Below are 15,467 nucleotides of genomic sequence, written 5' to 3' on the forward strand. Positions count from 1 at the left end.
CTCTGCACAGAGTTCTCAGACCAATAGGAAGAGGTTGGCACAGAAACTGGAATAGAAAATACAAAGTTTAATAAACCTCATGAGGTGGAACTACATTCACACAGCACCCTTCGGTATTGAATGAAGTAGCACACCAAACAGAAGGAACATGGTCCTTTTATACCCACACAGGGGCTTAAAAGAGGGCGGTACACGTACAGGAGAAGGTTTTATGTACATATAAGGTCATATAGAAATGCACAGTCGACAAGTAGGAGGAGTTAACAGTTTGCCAATGCTAGTAAACACATCCTGACAGTTACATACTACTAACAGCTGCAAGGACAGCTGAAAACTTACTGGGCATGTGCAAAGGTGGAAGATGCTAAATATAATTCATTTCTAGGCAGATTACAAGAGCAGTCAACACTGAGGGAGGACAAAGCACATGGTGAGCACATGGCAGCACATGGCAAACAAAATGGCTGCCAGAAATACAAAATGGATTCCACAAAATGGACAAGATAGCCTCTAAATACAAGATGGATTCCGCTAATGCGAGGCCAATCGCTGCCAATTTACAACAGTGCCAAGCCAATGAAATCTGATGTTTCCGAGGAGTTGACCTCACTATTTGCACAATGTGCTATGGGCGCCCCGTATGTCAAAAATCACTTTCATTGTGCACGGGCCAAAATCTTATCATGTGTGGATTTTTTAAGCTATGGTTGCCAGTTTATGCCAAAAATGACGTACAATATGCGAGTGACAGGGCCAGTATTTTGTCATTATTGTCCCCGTCTCATATGCCATGGTCTTCATCGCTCATGTCAAGCTGTGTCTCTAATGAGCTAGCGTCAGCTTTTTTACCAAAGGTGATCCCATGATAAATACTTCTTCAAGTATGCCAGTGCCAGCATTTTTCTATAGGTGCCCCATATGCCACAAATTGCCTCTAGTATGCCGGTACCATTATTTTACCAAGGGTGCCCATTATGCTAAGAATTAACTCCAGCATGCCAGAGCCAGTATTTTTGTCACAGGTGCCTGCAATGCTAACAATTGCCTCCTGTATGCTAGCTGCAGCATTTTTCTCTGGGTGACTGTAAAAGCCAATAATTACTGTCATTATGCCAGTGCCAATGGCCGACTCGCAAGTAAAACATCACATTCTTACCAGCGCTTACTTACATTCACTCACTAACACACACTTATTATCACTCACACATGCCCCCTTAATCATTCTTACTTACCTGCGCTCATTCACTTTTATTAATTATCTTGCACTTGCCCTTACGCACTCACTGGTTCACTTACACTCACTGACACTCTGTCTCACTCACTACCTGTCACTGACTCTCACTCCCTACCTATCACTGATTCTTACTCACTTTCACACACATGCTCACATATACAGGTACATGCTCACAAACGCACACTCTCGTACACAAACACACTCTCACCCACCAGCATGCATACAAGATACATTTAAAAAAAGAATTTTAATCACATCATCTGCCACGGGACATCTAGCACAGTGAAGGCTCTGAGGGCCGGAGGGGCTGACGGGGCGAATACATTGATCTAAAGTACAACCAGCAGGCAGATGATTGCGTGGAAGAAGTAGACGCAGAGGGGGATGAGTCAAGTGGAAGTGGCGACTACTGGATGATTTGTTTTAATGTACTGTATGAAATATTATTAAGAATGTGCATGATGTACATTGGGGATTTGGCCGGGTGGCAGTGGCGATGCATGGATGTTTTGTATAACTGTACAGTTAAAATCAAAAACTTGAATAAAAAGCGAAATGAAAAACAAAAGATTGACCAATATTCCGATGATACACAACTATTCTTGAAAGTTCTCCCTGCTTCAGACATCCAACACTTCAAACATTGCTTGTACATCATACAGACTTGGATTTCCAGCGCCTACTTGAGGCTCAACCCAACCAAGACAGAATTCCTGTTATTTGCAAAGAACAACAAACAAGATACAGTACAAACCTGGCTCAGTGACATGAACTTTGACCAAAGGCCAAGTCACTTAGATCCACCTTGGACACCAACTTCACCCATAAGGAACAAATTGGCAAAAACCCCACAAGGACAGCCTGGCACCTGCTCTCTCTCTTCTAAAGAACGTCAAACTATTTCTTCCAGAAAGCAATTTCAGTACTGCTGTTCAAGCCCCCATACTCTTGCATTTGAATAGTGGAAATGCCTTTGACACGGTATCCCACAAACTGCTCCTACAGCGACTTCGGGTATGTGGGCTGGATGGAGAAGCGCTAAAGTGGATGCAGACCTATCTACAGGACCGTAGCTTCCAGGTTGCACAGCATCCACACTTAACAAAAATCTTGCCACTCTTACAAGGGGTTCCACAAGGCTCTATTTTGAGCCCCACCCTTTTTAATTTTATATCGGCCCTTTGGCAGATATTGTGGAAAAACACAAGATTACTATAGTGTCATATGCGTATGATACACAGCTTGTAGTGACCCCATCCCAGAATTCAGACGAGCCAGTAACTCAGTTCTCCTCCTGTCTAAAAGAACTAGCTTCATGGATGTCGAACAACTTCCTGAAATTGAATGGCAGTAAAACGGAGGTTATGGTCATAGGGCAATCCCCCTCCATCTGGTGCTTGGCTTGGTGGCTCCAGAGGCTGGAGCCTGTGCTCACTCCTGAAGCAGAAGTAAAAAATGTAGGAGTATGGCTCGATCCGAAACTATCCTTCGAGACCCACATGAGGAAGGTCGCAGGGAGATGCTTTGGTATCCTTAAAATGCTAAGGAAATTGACATCTTTCCCGCCTCAGCGAGAAAAACCTTAGTTCACACTCTTGTGACCTTGCAACTCGACTATGGTAATGTCCTTTATTTGGGAGCAACAAAAGGAAGCTTGCAGCTGCTGCAACGCAGTCAGAATGTGGCAGCACGCCTAGTTCTTAATCTACACAAGCGAGCTTCCTTGACGAAAGCCCTTGACCCCCTCCACTGGCTACCGGTTGGTAAAATAATTATTTTCAAAGCTTTGTGTTTCTGTCACAGGGAAAAGGACCCAGCTACCTGCATGATCTCCTGACCCCTTACAATCCTACTCGTCAGTTGAGATCAACAGGAGCGCATCTGCTCAAAGTACCAAAATAAAAAGGGTGTGGATGCACGCTCATTTGGCTACTTGGTAGCCAAAAATTGGAACACACTTCCGCCATCGTTGCTCGCAGAGGAATCTGAAAGTGTCTTCCGTAGAGACCTGAAAACCTGGCTTTACGAGACACGTGCCTCGCCGCCCTGCCTGACTGTGCATGTAGCTGTTTCTGTAGCGCGGTGACACACCAGTCGGTGTAGCCCGGCGCTTTATAAATGATTTATTATTATTATTGTTATTATTTTATTTATTAAATGCCCTACTCCATGGCCTCCCAGGCCCCACACTGGCATCCCTTATGGGCATCCTACACACAGCAGCCTGTCTCTCCCAGGACCTGAATATGACCACATCATCCCCCATCCTGATGGAACTCCATTTGCTCCCGTTGCCTTTGTGCACCATCTCCAAAAGAAGCTGCATCGTTTACAAAGTCAACATGACCATCTCCCCAAGCTATCTTGCAGACAAGCTCACCATCTCGGCACACCCGCAGCCAGGACACAATCAAACTTCAGGCTAAGAGGTGTAAAAGATGCATACGTACATAGAGCACAGAACTCTGAACATACATGATTTCAACCAGTTATTAGGAGTCATGCAGTTAATTGTAAAACAAATGCATAGGGCAAAAAACATTGTCAGAATAATTTTATATAGTGTTTCTCCAGACATAACTCCATTTCTGTGTTAAAACATGTTTAAAACATGTCAAGGTCATAATTCTCTGTCCTTCCTAAACTGTGCTGAACTTAACATAATGTTTCATGTAATGCACCTAATAACCAAAGCTGCAAAAAAGGATAGTGGAGCTGGGGCTGAAGGTGGGTTGCTAGGCGACAAGATACATTCTAATAGTTTCAAAGTGCAACTCCTTGTGGGTCTCCGGTGAGCCTCGTCTGAGGCTGTCGTGTTAGTAGGAGTTGGGAACTGGAAATAGGCTTCTGTTTCCTGGCACTATGTGTCTAAGGAGGACAAGGGCTGAAAGGGGAAAACTCAGGTTCACAGTTGTAACCTCTGGTAGCCCCTAAATGACAACTAGTGAGACTATATTCGTTCTTGGGGCTGCTTTCACAGAGGGGGATGCCATAGCGGAGTACCCCACCCCACATGTACTCATGCACAAGACCTTCTTGCACACCTCTTACAGTCAAAAGCAACACTAACCTGCAAGGGGACTCGTAACCTACGCCACTTTATACAGGGAAATATACTGAGGCCCTTACTCATCAATGTTTCTCGCAACGCAGCAAGCCACATTGCTGCGCTGCACTGCGTGAAAGGGAGAATGCAGCACACTTAGAAGGAGGAAAAAACTAGGAGAAATAAAGGCATTTCTCCTGGTTGCATCTCTGGTGGGGAAGGATGCAATTCTCTGACTTATTCCCAGATTTCAAATTCTGTGTAAGATAGCGCACACCAAATTTCAAGAAATAGTTATTAAGTTAGTTGCAAATAAACTATTGAAGCGTGCAACTCAGACGCGAGGTAGCCCACCTCGTAACTCAACATGAAAACTGCTGGTGTGCAGACACCAGTATACTGAGTGCACTGCTGAATATATATAGAACACAATTACAACATGTTTACTGTTGTAAGATCAAAAACTTGACGAAGCAATAAACAACCTGAATAATGCAACAATTTGATAATCCATTGAATCATGAAAACTTGTTGTAAAAAACTGTGTTTATAAATCAATCACACGAGAAACATAAAGGTATACAAAACATTAATTGAAGAATGGCTCAAAAAGAAAACACATTAATACAATCAAAACGTCTGCGCTAAGGCAGTGAACTTAGTCGTCAGTTCTTGCAAGGTAGCCCAATGCATTTCGGGATGTGTTACATCCCTTCTTCAGGGGCAGCTGTTGAAAAAAAGAGTATTCCAGTTTTCATCCTCCGTCCCTCATTCGCAATCTACCGTACTCTCAACTCATTTGAACCAAGAGAATCGTTTCCGAGAGTCAACATCTTGAACCAGTTTTTCAAAAACAAGTCATCAAATTCAGAGACCGCGGGTATCCTGAATCAGTTCTCGAGTCCGCAATGTCCAGAACTTATACTAAGACACGCACAGAACTGCTTACTCCTTCAGTCAAGAATCTCCAAAACAAGCATGTCTTTGTATCCACATTCTCTACCAGCTCACGACGTATTAGACAGATTATCAGAAACAGATGGGACATTCTCAAACACGAACCAGACTTCAATGGATTATTTTCTTCTGATCCCATCTTCGCATACACTCGTAGCAAAAATATCAAAGACTTGTCAGCTACACCTATGATTGAATCCGCTGAGCACAAAGACATGCAGAAATGTCAGAACTGTGTTAATTGCCACAATGTTATCACTGGTAATGTCATCCACCACCCACGGTCAGGCAACTCAGATACACCGGTACATGTGACACTACTAATGTTATCTATACCATTAAATGCCCTTGCGGACTAATGTATGTGGGGAAAACTTCCCGGAAAGTGAAAGTGAGGATCTCAGAACACAAAAGTTCCATCCGAACTAGAAGTCTCAAATCTCCTCTCACATCACATTGGCTAGAACACCACCACACCATCGCACAGTTAAGATTCACCAGCCTTGAGATGATGCCTCGCAACACACAGATCAATACAGAGAGGCTTTTATCTCAGAGAGAAGTCTGGTGGACCAAGTTTTTACAGACTCTGTTACCATTTGGGCTTAATGATAAACTTGAAATGCAATGTTTTTTATAAAAACACATTAGTAGTTCAATATGTTATCTGGATTTCAGATTGCTTGTTCTTTCCAGCTTCTGCCACTTTTTCTTCCAAAATGCATATTATACCACAGTCATGTCTCTTTTTAACACAACAAGTATTTTTCTTCCATTTCCTCTGTCTAGATTGTACGTTTGTTTCAGCTTGAGCAAAACTACTCTTTATTGTTTTTTTTGGTATTTCTACTTTTATTATTTTTCGTTGTTTCCTTCTCTATCCACCAGCACACTTCAGTTTTCTTCCGCTATTTGGATTAATCATCCTGCAGGTTCCGAATGCTTGAGTTCCTCATTTATGCGCATTAGCTCGTCAGACCAACCTGTCAGTCATACACTTTATTGGACTCTCAGTTTCACACATATACATGACCCACATAGATTATTCCTATATTCTTTCTCTTTCCATTTTCTCCATCACGTTCACGACGATTCACTTCAATTCTATATTTTTCAGTTTCGGTTGGCTTTACAATTTTACAAAGTTCACAGCACAATCTCGTAGCACCAGTTTGCGCATTCATTTTCAGAGGCATATTCAGTCCCATTTCTATGATTTCTATTTACACCTATCACGTGACCACGCAAGCGTGCATTTAACTTTCTGGCACAGCACGTCTTGGACGCTTCCCATTCCGGATGTTCACAGTAGCCGTAACCTTTTTTCCTCTCGCATGTCAAGCACGAACGGTAAGCATTCCACACAGCGTCTTGCCGGTTGTCTATATATTTTCTTTGTCTGTCATGCACTAGGATCCTTGCTAATACTACCTGCGGTTACCCGGGGCTTTGAGTGCTGCTGAGGTTCCCATCCTGCCGGCGCGAACTCTGCCATCAGCGCGGCCATAGGAACTACAAACCCCATCAGCCCTAGCGGCAGGAAGCCGCCACCGCCAGCACCGACTTCCCGCCAGAAGCTGTTTAAAAATCCAGGGCGGTCTCGGCAGAGCGGGCGCTTTGTCTGTCATGCACTAGGATCCTTGCTAATACTACCTGCGGTTACCCGGGGCTTTGAGTGCTGCTGAGGTTCCCATCCTGCCGGCGCGAACTCTGCCATCAGCGCGGCCATAGGAACTACAAACCCCATCAGCCCTAGCGGCAGGAAGCCGCCACCGCCAGCACAGACTTCCCGCCAGAAGCTGTTTAAAAATCCAGGGCGGTCTCGGCAGAGCGGGCGCTTTGTCTGTCATGCACTAGGATCCTTGCTAATACTACCTGCGGTTACCCGGGGCTTTGAGTGCTGCTGAGGTTCCCATCCTGCCGGCGCGAACTCTGCCATCAGCGCGGCCATAGGAACTACAAACCCCATCAGCCCTAGCGGCAGGAAGCCGCCACCGCCAGCACCGACTTCCCGCCAGAAGCTGTTTAAAAATCCAGGGCGGTCTCCGCGTCGCGGGACCGCGCGCGGGCGGCGCCGGGAGAAGCCCGGGACAAGGGCGGGGCCGTCTGTGGCCGTCCGGGGCCAAAGGAGGCCGGGCCGGGCCACCCCTCTTGTCCCCGCCTCAACCCACTATCCGGTAAAGAACTTCTTTGCTCTATAGACTTGGCGTATTGCATTTGTGACTAATCGTGTTTTATACTTCATGCTGTGACTAGCGCATTTATTTATTGTCCATGGCAATGTCCACACGTTCGGGAAAGGGAGGCGGGGCTTCTGTTAGTGGCACTCTTGACCACTTTATTATTCGCGCCTGCTCTGTACTAGAGAAAGAAATTGCCCTTACAGAGCGGAGACTGTCTCTCGACGCACTAAAAGACAAGCGCTCCTCAATGGGTGCATTTGCGCGAGCTGTTTCTCCCGTTAAAACGAACATTCAAGTGGATGGCACTTTAACTGAGACTATGCAGCGTACACCGACAAGTGCGGACTCAAATCTTGCCAATCCCATTGATCCTGCTCTTGTAACACCGCTAGATCTCTCATACTCCCCTTTGTTAGTTACTTCCCAGGCTGTTCCCGATTCTGCCATTACTATCACTTCACCTCCTGCAACCCCTGCGTCCACTGGGTCACCTGCTGTAGTAGGCCCAAAAACCGCTCCAAGCAAAAGGAAAAGAGCTGGCAGTGGCAACAAGGAGGACTATGCAAAAGTACCTAAGAAATACAAAAGTAAACCACGCACCACCGTGGGCAAGAAAGCGGGTCGAACAACATTGCCCTCTTTACATCAGCAGAGGATAAGATCATCCCCTGCCCATTCTACCAATTCGACCACTCATATTCTCGCAGAGCAACCTACCCAACAATCTGGATCACAAATTGTCCTCGAACCCCAACCTCCATTTATTGGTCAACTCGAACTAATGATTAAATCCTTGTTACTTCCCATGATGGAAAGAGTGAGACTATTGTCCGAGAGGCTTGAGAGATTTGAGCAAGCCTCTCTGGACAACTTCTTTTCTCTTAAATCACTAATTAAATTGTACTCAAAGATGGGCCAGGGTCATGGCATCACTGTTGACTCCTCTTCAATTATCCCCAATGAGCCTACACCTCAAGCTGCATTGTCTAATCCAAACGCTGCTTCAAGTTTAGGCCCAAAGAATGGAATTCCCCTATCAGGCCCAAGGCCTTTAATACCCATAACACCCCTGGATAGCCTTTCTACTAATAAAAAACAGGCTTCCGGCTTGACTGGTAGCTCTGTAGAGCCTGCACAGAACTTCTCTAAATCATCTACTAATGATCTCACACAAGCCCATCCCAAAGTCCCTTCCACCGGCCAAGAACCGAGTCTACCCCATGTTAACCTTCCACCGGAGTGCCTACCCTTTGTTGCCATTCTGACTGGAGTTCCACGCCTTAAAGCTGGCAAGCCAGAATCTTATACCGAATTGCGTAATAAAACAACACACTGGTTGAACACCAATAGACCGCTTCCAAATCATTTGGACGGTCATGTTCTTCATGTCAGAAGGGTATCTTGGGTGGGCAACAAACCAAAAAATATGCCTGGTGACTGTGTTATCATAAATTTCAGAGATCCCCGGGTTGCAAGGCTAATCTGTAACTACCAACAACCCACTATGAGTGCCATAGGATGTCTAGATTTAAGCCAATTTTACTTTGACACTGCTTACTCCCACTACCAACACTCTGTTTTTCAACCACCTTGCGATGGGTATTTTAAGGGAGTCTGGAACACCAGCGATAAGGCTTTTCTTACATTCGCCCCAAGTAAATATTATGACACTTATAGCCGCTATGAGCATTACTGACATGGAATCTTCGCAGAGACTGACATTACTTTTTCTGCTGGTACCCAAAGCAATGCAAATGATCTCGTAGTAGCCACTGACCTTGTCAGGGATCCTCTGCAAACCAGCTTGGGTCCATATGCCCAGCAGCCTTGTCTCCAGCTTACCTCAATTCCACAGGGTACTAACCATCTCCTATCATCTTCCTCTAGCAACTCGACCCAGGTCACTCCTAATTTTTCCAACTTACTTACCTCACAAGACGTAGCCTCCACTACTCCTTTTCTCAGGATTCTAAATTGGAATGTAGCTGGCCTCGCCAGCAAATTAGATCTCCCCTATTGGAAGTCCTTTATAACATCCTAGAGCATCTGTATTTTTCAGGAGACCTGGGCTGTAGAGCCGCACCATATGGTTGGTTACACCACCTTTTTCATACCGGCCATTCTATCTCCGACAGGAAGAGGCCGTCCTTCGGGTGGCCTGTTGATCTGGGTTAGTATTTCCCTTGGGTGTACCATCAGGCAGGCCCACACTGTCTCCCCCGATATATTAAGGCTTACCCTTAAGGGAGCCCAGGGAAGGAAGCCTCTTGAGATATTTAACGTCTATGTGAGGGGCCTTAGTGGAGGAGCCTTATCACCTGCGCTTGTATTTCTTGAGGGCGAATTACGCAAGTGCCACCACGCATCCTACGTCCTAATAGCAGGAGACTTCAATTGCTCCTTCGAGCCCCTTGCCTCAGCAGACCTTCCCGATCTACTTGAGGATGACGCTAAGCGAGGCATTCCGTTACTAACACTGCCCCCTATCAAGAGATGGACTAAATCTGTTGTATTCCTGAACACCATGACTCTAGAGTTTGGCCTAAGGGCGGCCAACGGCAGAACATCTTCTGACCTCCAGGGCGTACATACGTACAATAGGCCCAATCACACTTCAAGGATCGACTACATACTTCTCGATCTTAAGCTCTGGACATACATGGTGGACATGGAAATAATTCCCTCTCATGATAGCGATCATAACCAGCTATCTCTTTGTATTAAATCACTCTGAGCAGAATCACATGGGTCCTTGCTTTCATCAGTGGCTAACCCCCTCCAATCTTCTGAGGTTATCCCTGCCAACTGCGAGAGGCGCCTTAAATGGCGCAAAGTCATGTTGGATGATGGTAAAGTCGAATCAATCAGGTCAATTTTACACGCTACACAAGTCGAGTTGACCTCAACCAACACTAATCAGGATTCCCTTGATAGGGCTCCATCAGTCTTTCAAGACACCATTCTCAAACTGGGAAATTTATTCCGAACACAAAGCAAAGGTGGCCCATCGAAGGGAGGGTCAAAGCTCACCTCCAAGAATGGTTGGTATACGCAAAGTTGTAGGAGTAAGAAATCTGCTCTAATAGTGGCTCTAAAAAGCGGGAATATATCCACGATCCAGAAAGCCAGGAAAGATTATAAGACCTCGGTTTCCAATGCAAAAAAGTCTTGGGAGGAACAGTTTTGGCAGACCTTAAGGGAGGCTTCCCTCAAACGCAACCCCGGTGCCTTCTGGGACACAATCAGATCAAAGAATAGACCAGCCCATGAACTTCTGACATGCAATATCACTGGCATAGCATGGTATGAGCACTTCCTTAATCTATATTCCACTCGATCCGAGAAGGTGGAGAAGTTCTTCCCCGAGGGGGCGCTCCCCCTCGTGGACGTTCCGAAAATTGACCCCTTCTCTGATAGGGAGGTACACAGTGCTATCCAGTCTATTGTCCCGCAGAAAGCAGCTGGTCCGGACGGTATCCCCGGTGATGTGCTTAAACTTGACCCATCTAGCTGGGGGAAGCTCCTCTCCACCCTTATTAATGCTATTGCTAATGGCGCCCCGGTCCCTGAATCATGGAAGGGGGCCGAGGTCGTCCCCATTTTTAAAAAGGGTGCCCGAGAAGATCCGGCTAATTACCGCCCAATAAGCCTGATCGACTCATCTCAGAAGGTTATCGGGAAAGTGATTCTGGAGAGGATACTAACTTGGGGAAATGACAACAATGTCCTCTCAGATTATCAAGCAGGTTTTAGGGGCGGGACAGGTACTATAGAACAGGTCTTTAGATTGATCCTTATCTATTGGAAGGTTGTCCTCCTTGGAAAAGGCACTCTCTATTTAGCCTTTATAGACCTAAAAACAGCGTTCGATCTTGTCCCCCGCGACACCCTTTGGCGTGTTCTGACCAACATGAACATTCCTCGCTACCTGTTGGCCCTGCTAATAAAACTCCATGATGGCAATTATGCCCAAGTACGTTGGGATCCACAGGGACAGAAAACTGAGAGAATTCCAGTAAACAGGGGTGTCCGTCAGGGGTGTGTTCTTGCTCCTACCCTTTTTTCACTTTATGTGAATGGGGTAGTGGACCATTTGCTGAAAGTTCCTGCTGATGCACCATCCCTGGCGGGCGAACGTGTTCCAACTCTCCTGTTTGCTGATGATACTCTCCTCCTCTCCAAAACACCCATGGGCCTGCAAACCCTTCTCGACAGTTTCCAAACCTTCTGTAATGATAGAGGTCTCATCATCAACACTACCAAAACAAAATACTTAATCTTAAATCCCCCCAAAAAATTAGGTCAGCCTCCAGTCCTGAATGCAGTCTCTCTCGAAAGGGTTAAAGAGTTTGACTATTTAGGCATTCGCATTACAGACACTATGCGATGGACATCTCATTTGCAAAAAATGCTTCTAACTCACAGGAGGGTCACTGGCGCCCTTCTCAGAGAACATCATTCCTCTTCATCTAGACCAATAGCCCCAGCACTGGACATATACAAAGCTAAGGGCGTGAGCTCGGCACTTTACGGTGCTGAATTATGGGGCTTAAATAATATCGAGGAACTTGCCAAATCTGATTCCAGTTTCTATAAGGAACTGATGGCACTTCCGCAGAGCACACCTATAGTGCCTCTGCTATCGGATCTAGGGTGCCATGCGCTGAAAGATTTGGCAAAAGTACGCCCTTTACTTCTCTGGGCCCGGCTCTGGCGGACCCCCGAGTTAGCCAAGTATGCGGAGGGCTTATCCGAAATACTCTCTATGCCTTCTTGGAACAAAATCAAATGGCTGAAAGAGGTAAAGTCCCTGCTCTTTGATCTCGGCCTACAAGATGCTTGGTGTAGGAGAGTAGGGTCTGCAATCCTATGATCACCCAGATTTTTTGCTTTTGCTTCATTGGTTTACGACTTTCTCCGGCTGTGGGCCTGCCAATCAGACCCACAGCCTAGCTGTTCTCTCTCGAAATTAACACACATGTACGTTAGGTGCATCCACTAATTGGAACTGGGCCGCCTTGTCAGTCCCTGTCTCAGCCTACCACAGGTACCCAGGGCATCGGTGTACCCAGGGCCTACCAGGGGCTGAAGCATGTATTATGCCACCCCTGGAATGGCCGCCCAAATCTGACACAACTGGCTGCACGACAGCTGGGGCCACGTGGTGTAATCACCCGTTGCTGTAGGTGTAGTATTCCTACACCTAAACCCTAAAATGGACACATGGATTCCTATCAGTCACTCCTATAGCAGGCCTTATCAATCCTGAAGGCAGAGTGCAGGGAATCATGTGGGACGGTGCTCGGGCGCGAGCTGAGCCCGTCGACGGCTTGCGGAACCAAGTCCTAATAGCCGTTCCATGGTGACGCGGGCCAACTACTTTTAATGCCTTATAATCCTTGCGGTTATTTGCTAACTTTGGCCTCGCATCACCTACACATGTCGAGTAAGGTGTCATACGAATGGGAATGCGAACCCCTCGCCAGTCCTGGTGACGGGGTTGGCATTCCCCCCTTTTAGAGGGACACGACATGGAAGTAACCTTGAACCCCGGTTAAAGTTGACTCAAGCCTCAGCATCACAAAATGGATGCTGCCACCAGACACAAGTCTGACCTCCCGCTGCTGGGGGACCTTCCAGCAAGGGGAGCTTGGACAAAGGGTTTCCTGTCGAGGGCGGTGTTAGCACCGTCCCAGACAGGGTTTGTGTATCCCAGGTAGGCAGGGCTGAAAGGAAGGTGATTGCCAGTGGCACCCCGGTGCTCACTGTGCATAGCCCGGCTCAAACCAGTTTCGGGGGCACACCAGCCCCTGAGCTGGCGCGAAGCCGGACAAAGGATAGGGGTGTAACCACCCCCCTCCTGGCTCCACCCATAGGTAGAACCTAGTCACGGGCCAGCCTTTTCTTAGAATAAAGGTAGGAGCGCGTCCCCTTCCCAAATTGGATAATCAGATAATCGGATAACTCCGAATCACGAACCACTTTCCACGAAAGGAACTCTTGACTATTTCTGAAGACTCTCCCTTGTGGCTAAGGAGTAGCCACCCTGCACCAGCAGGCACCACCTAAGCGCTTGCGGTTTGCTGTAAGTCTCTCCTACGGATCCAGACTGCCCAGCTCGATGAGACCCGAGTTCCCTGCCATCTCTGACCTTTTACCTACCTCATCAGCCCAGCTGAGAGTCGTAGGTGTGACGAGACCTGCGGGACCGGCCATCTTCAGAACCTGCACGACGCTTATCTAGCACGCCCACCGAGGGACCCTCGAGTGAGTGCACCTAGGGTTTGAGAAGCCCTAAACCCTGAGCAGCTCCAGCTTCGAAGCCTGTCTCCCCAGCATCCACGAGATCTGCGTGGGGGCCCTTCCGCTCCTTGCTGTTCACCGCGTTGTCCGACCACTTGCCGACCGGCTTGTGGCCCTCTTCACGACGCACCACGTTTGTTCATCACTAGTCTGGTTGCTCCAGACTGGCCCTTGCTCCCCTTCAACAGAGGAGTACCCCGGACCCTCCGGGTCCACTCCCGACGCCATCTTGACTCCCCCGCTTGGGTTGCCACTGCCAAGATCCGCTGCCCCTTCCTGGGCCCAGCATCATCGACAGCAGACACCTTCGTGGGACAGCTCGCCCTCCATCCTGGTCGCCGCCGCGCCTCCTGGTCCGAGGAACAGCCGAGTCCGACGTCACCCACTCACCTGGTCGAGGTGACTTCAGCCGGTACCCTCCTGGTACCCACACGATCGCTGGCTAGCGGTTGAGAACTGAGTCCCCTCTGCTTTCAGGTTTCCTTCATCACCGATCCAGGCTTGGATCGCTCTAAACATCGTCCCTGGTCGCCTGCCAGCAACTTCTTCTTTCAGGCTCCTGAGACTACACGAGGACTCCCGACATCTTGCCGAACTTCACGCAGCCGCAGCCTCCGGGCTAGGTAACTCGAGCATCTCGGTGCTCCAGCGCAGGTTCGCTCTACAAGTGTCCAGTTCCTTTTTCGTTTAGTCCCACTGATCGGAACACTCCGGAATCAGTACCTCCAGACTCTAACCATCCGCATTTCACTGTTAGTGTAGATGGTTTCTCGTGCCCCTCGGGCATTTGTGTAAATTGTGCAACTGAAGTATTTTCCTAAGGGTTTTGTAGTGTGCTTAGCTCCCTGACTCATAAAGAGCCAGGGTAGTCTTGTTATAAATAAATATCCTTTTATTTTCATAACAACTTGTGTGGTGTCCTTTCACTTGGTGTTCAAGGGGTATATGTGATGGTTAACAGCTGGCTTAACACGCCCTCTAGAGTTTAGCCTAAGACTGCTCGTATCCACGCTACTAGGATAGCTGGTCTAAAAGGTTGACTTACAACCAATCATCAATAAGGGTCGTTTGGAATGATACACAGTGATCACTAGAATAGTGAGCACTACATATCAGGCCAACTTCTCACACTTGGGTAAACAGAACTTCGCCTCCGAAAGCTGAGCTGAAGAAACTTTATTGGAGTTGGGTTATAGGAAAAAGGAATTCCAGCTCCCATTCCAGTAGATGCACTACCGAATTTCTTCTGCTCAAAGATGACGTCCACTTTGAGCCTTATCTTGATATTATCCAGAAGCCATACGATCGAGCCCTCTACTTTAAATTCAGGATTGGCACTCTTCCGGTACGCGAGCTGACTGCCCGTTGGAAACCTCCCTTCCAAACTTCGCCCTCCTGTCCTTTCTGTGTAACCATACCTGAATCTATTGCACACGTGCTTTTTGCATGCCCAGAATATAAAATCCCAAGATCATATTGGCTCAAACCTTTATGCAGAACCTTGGGCACACGCGACCACCTCATAGCGCTGCGCATTCTTAAATCAGACACACGATCTCTGTTCGTTTGCGCTTTATCGAAATATCTGAGGTGGTCCTGGCTTTTGAGATCTAAAGGCCTTGCAGCCCTCGACTAAGTAATCAGACTGTTTTTTACTGTTTGTCTGCATATCTATTTTATATTGTCCTATTTATAATGTTTACATGTATTTTACAATTCTTTGTATATCTTGGGATTATGTCAA

This window comes from Triturus cristatus, chromosome 1_2 (assembly GCF_964204655.1).
Source record: "Triturus cristatus chromosome 1_2, aTriCri1.1, whole genome shotgun sequence".
In the NCBI taxonomy this organism is placed as follows: Eukaryota; Metazoa; Chordata; class Amphibia; order Caudata; family Salamandridae; genus Triturus; species Triturus cristatus.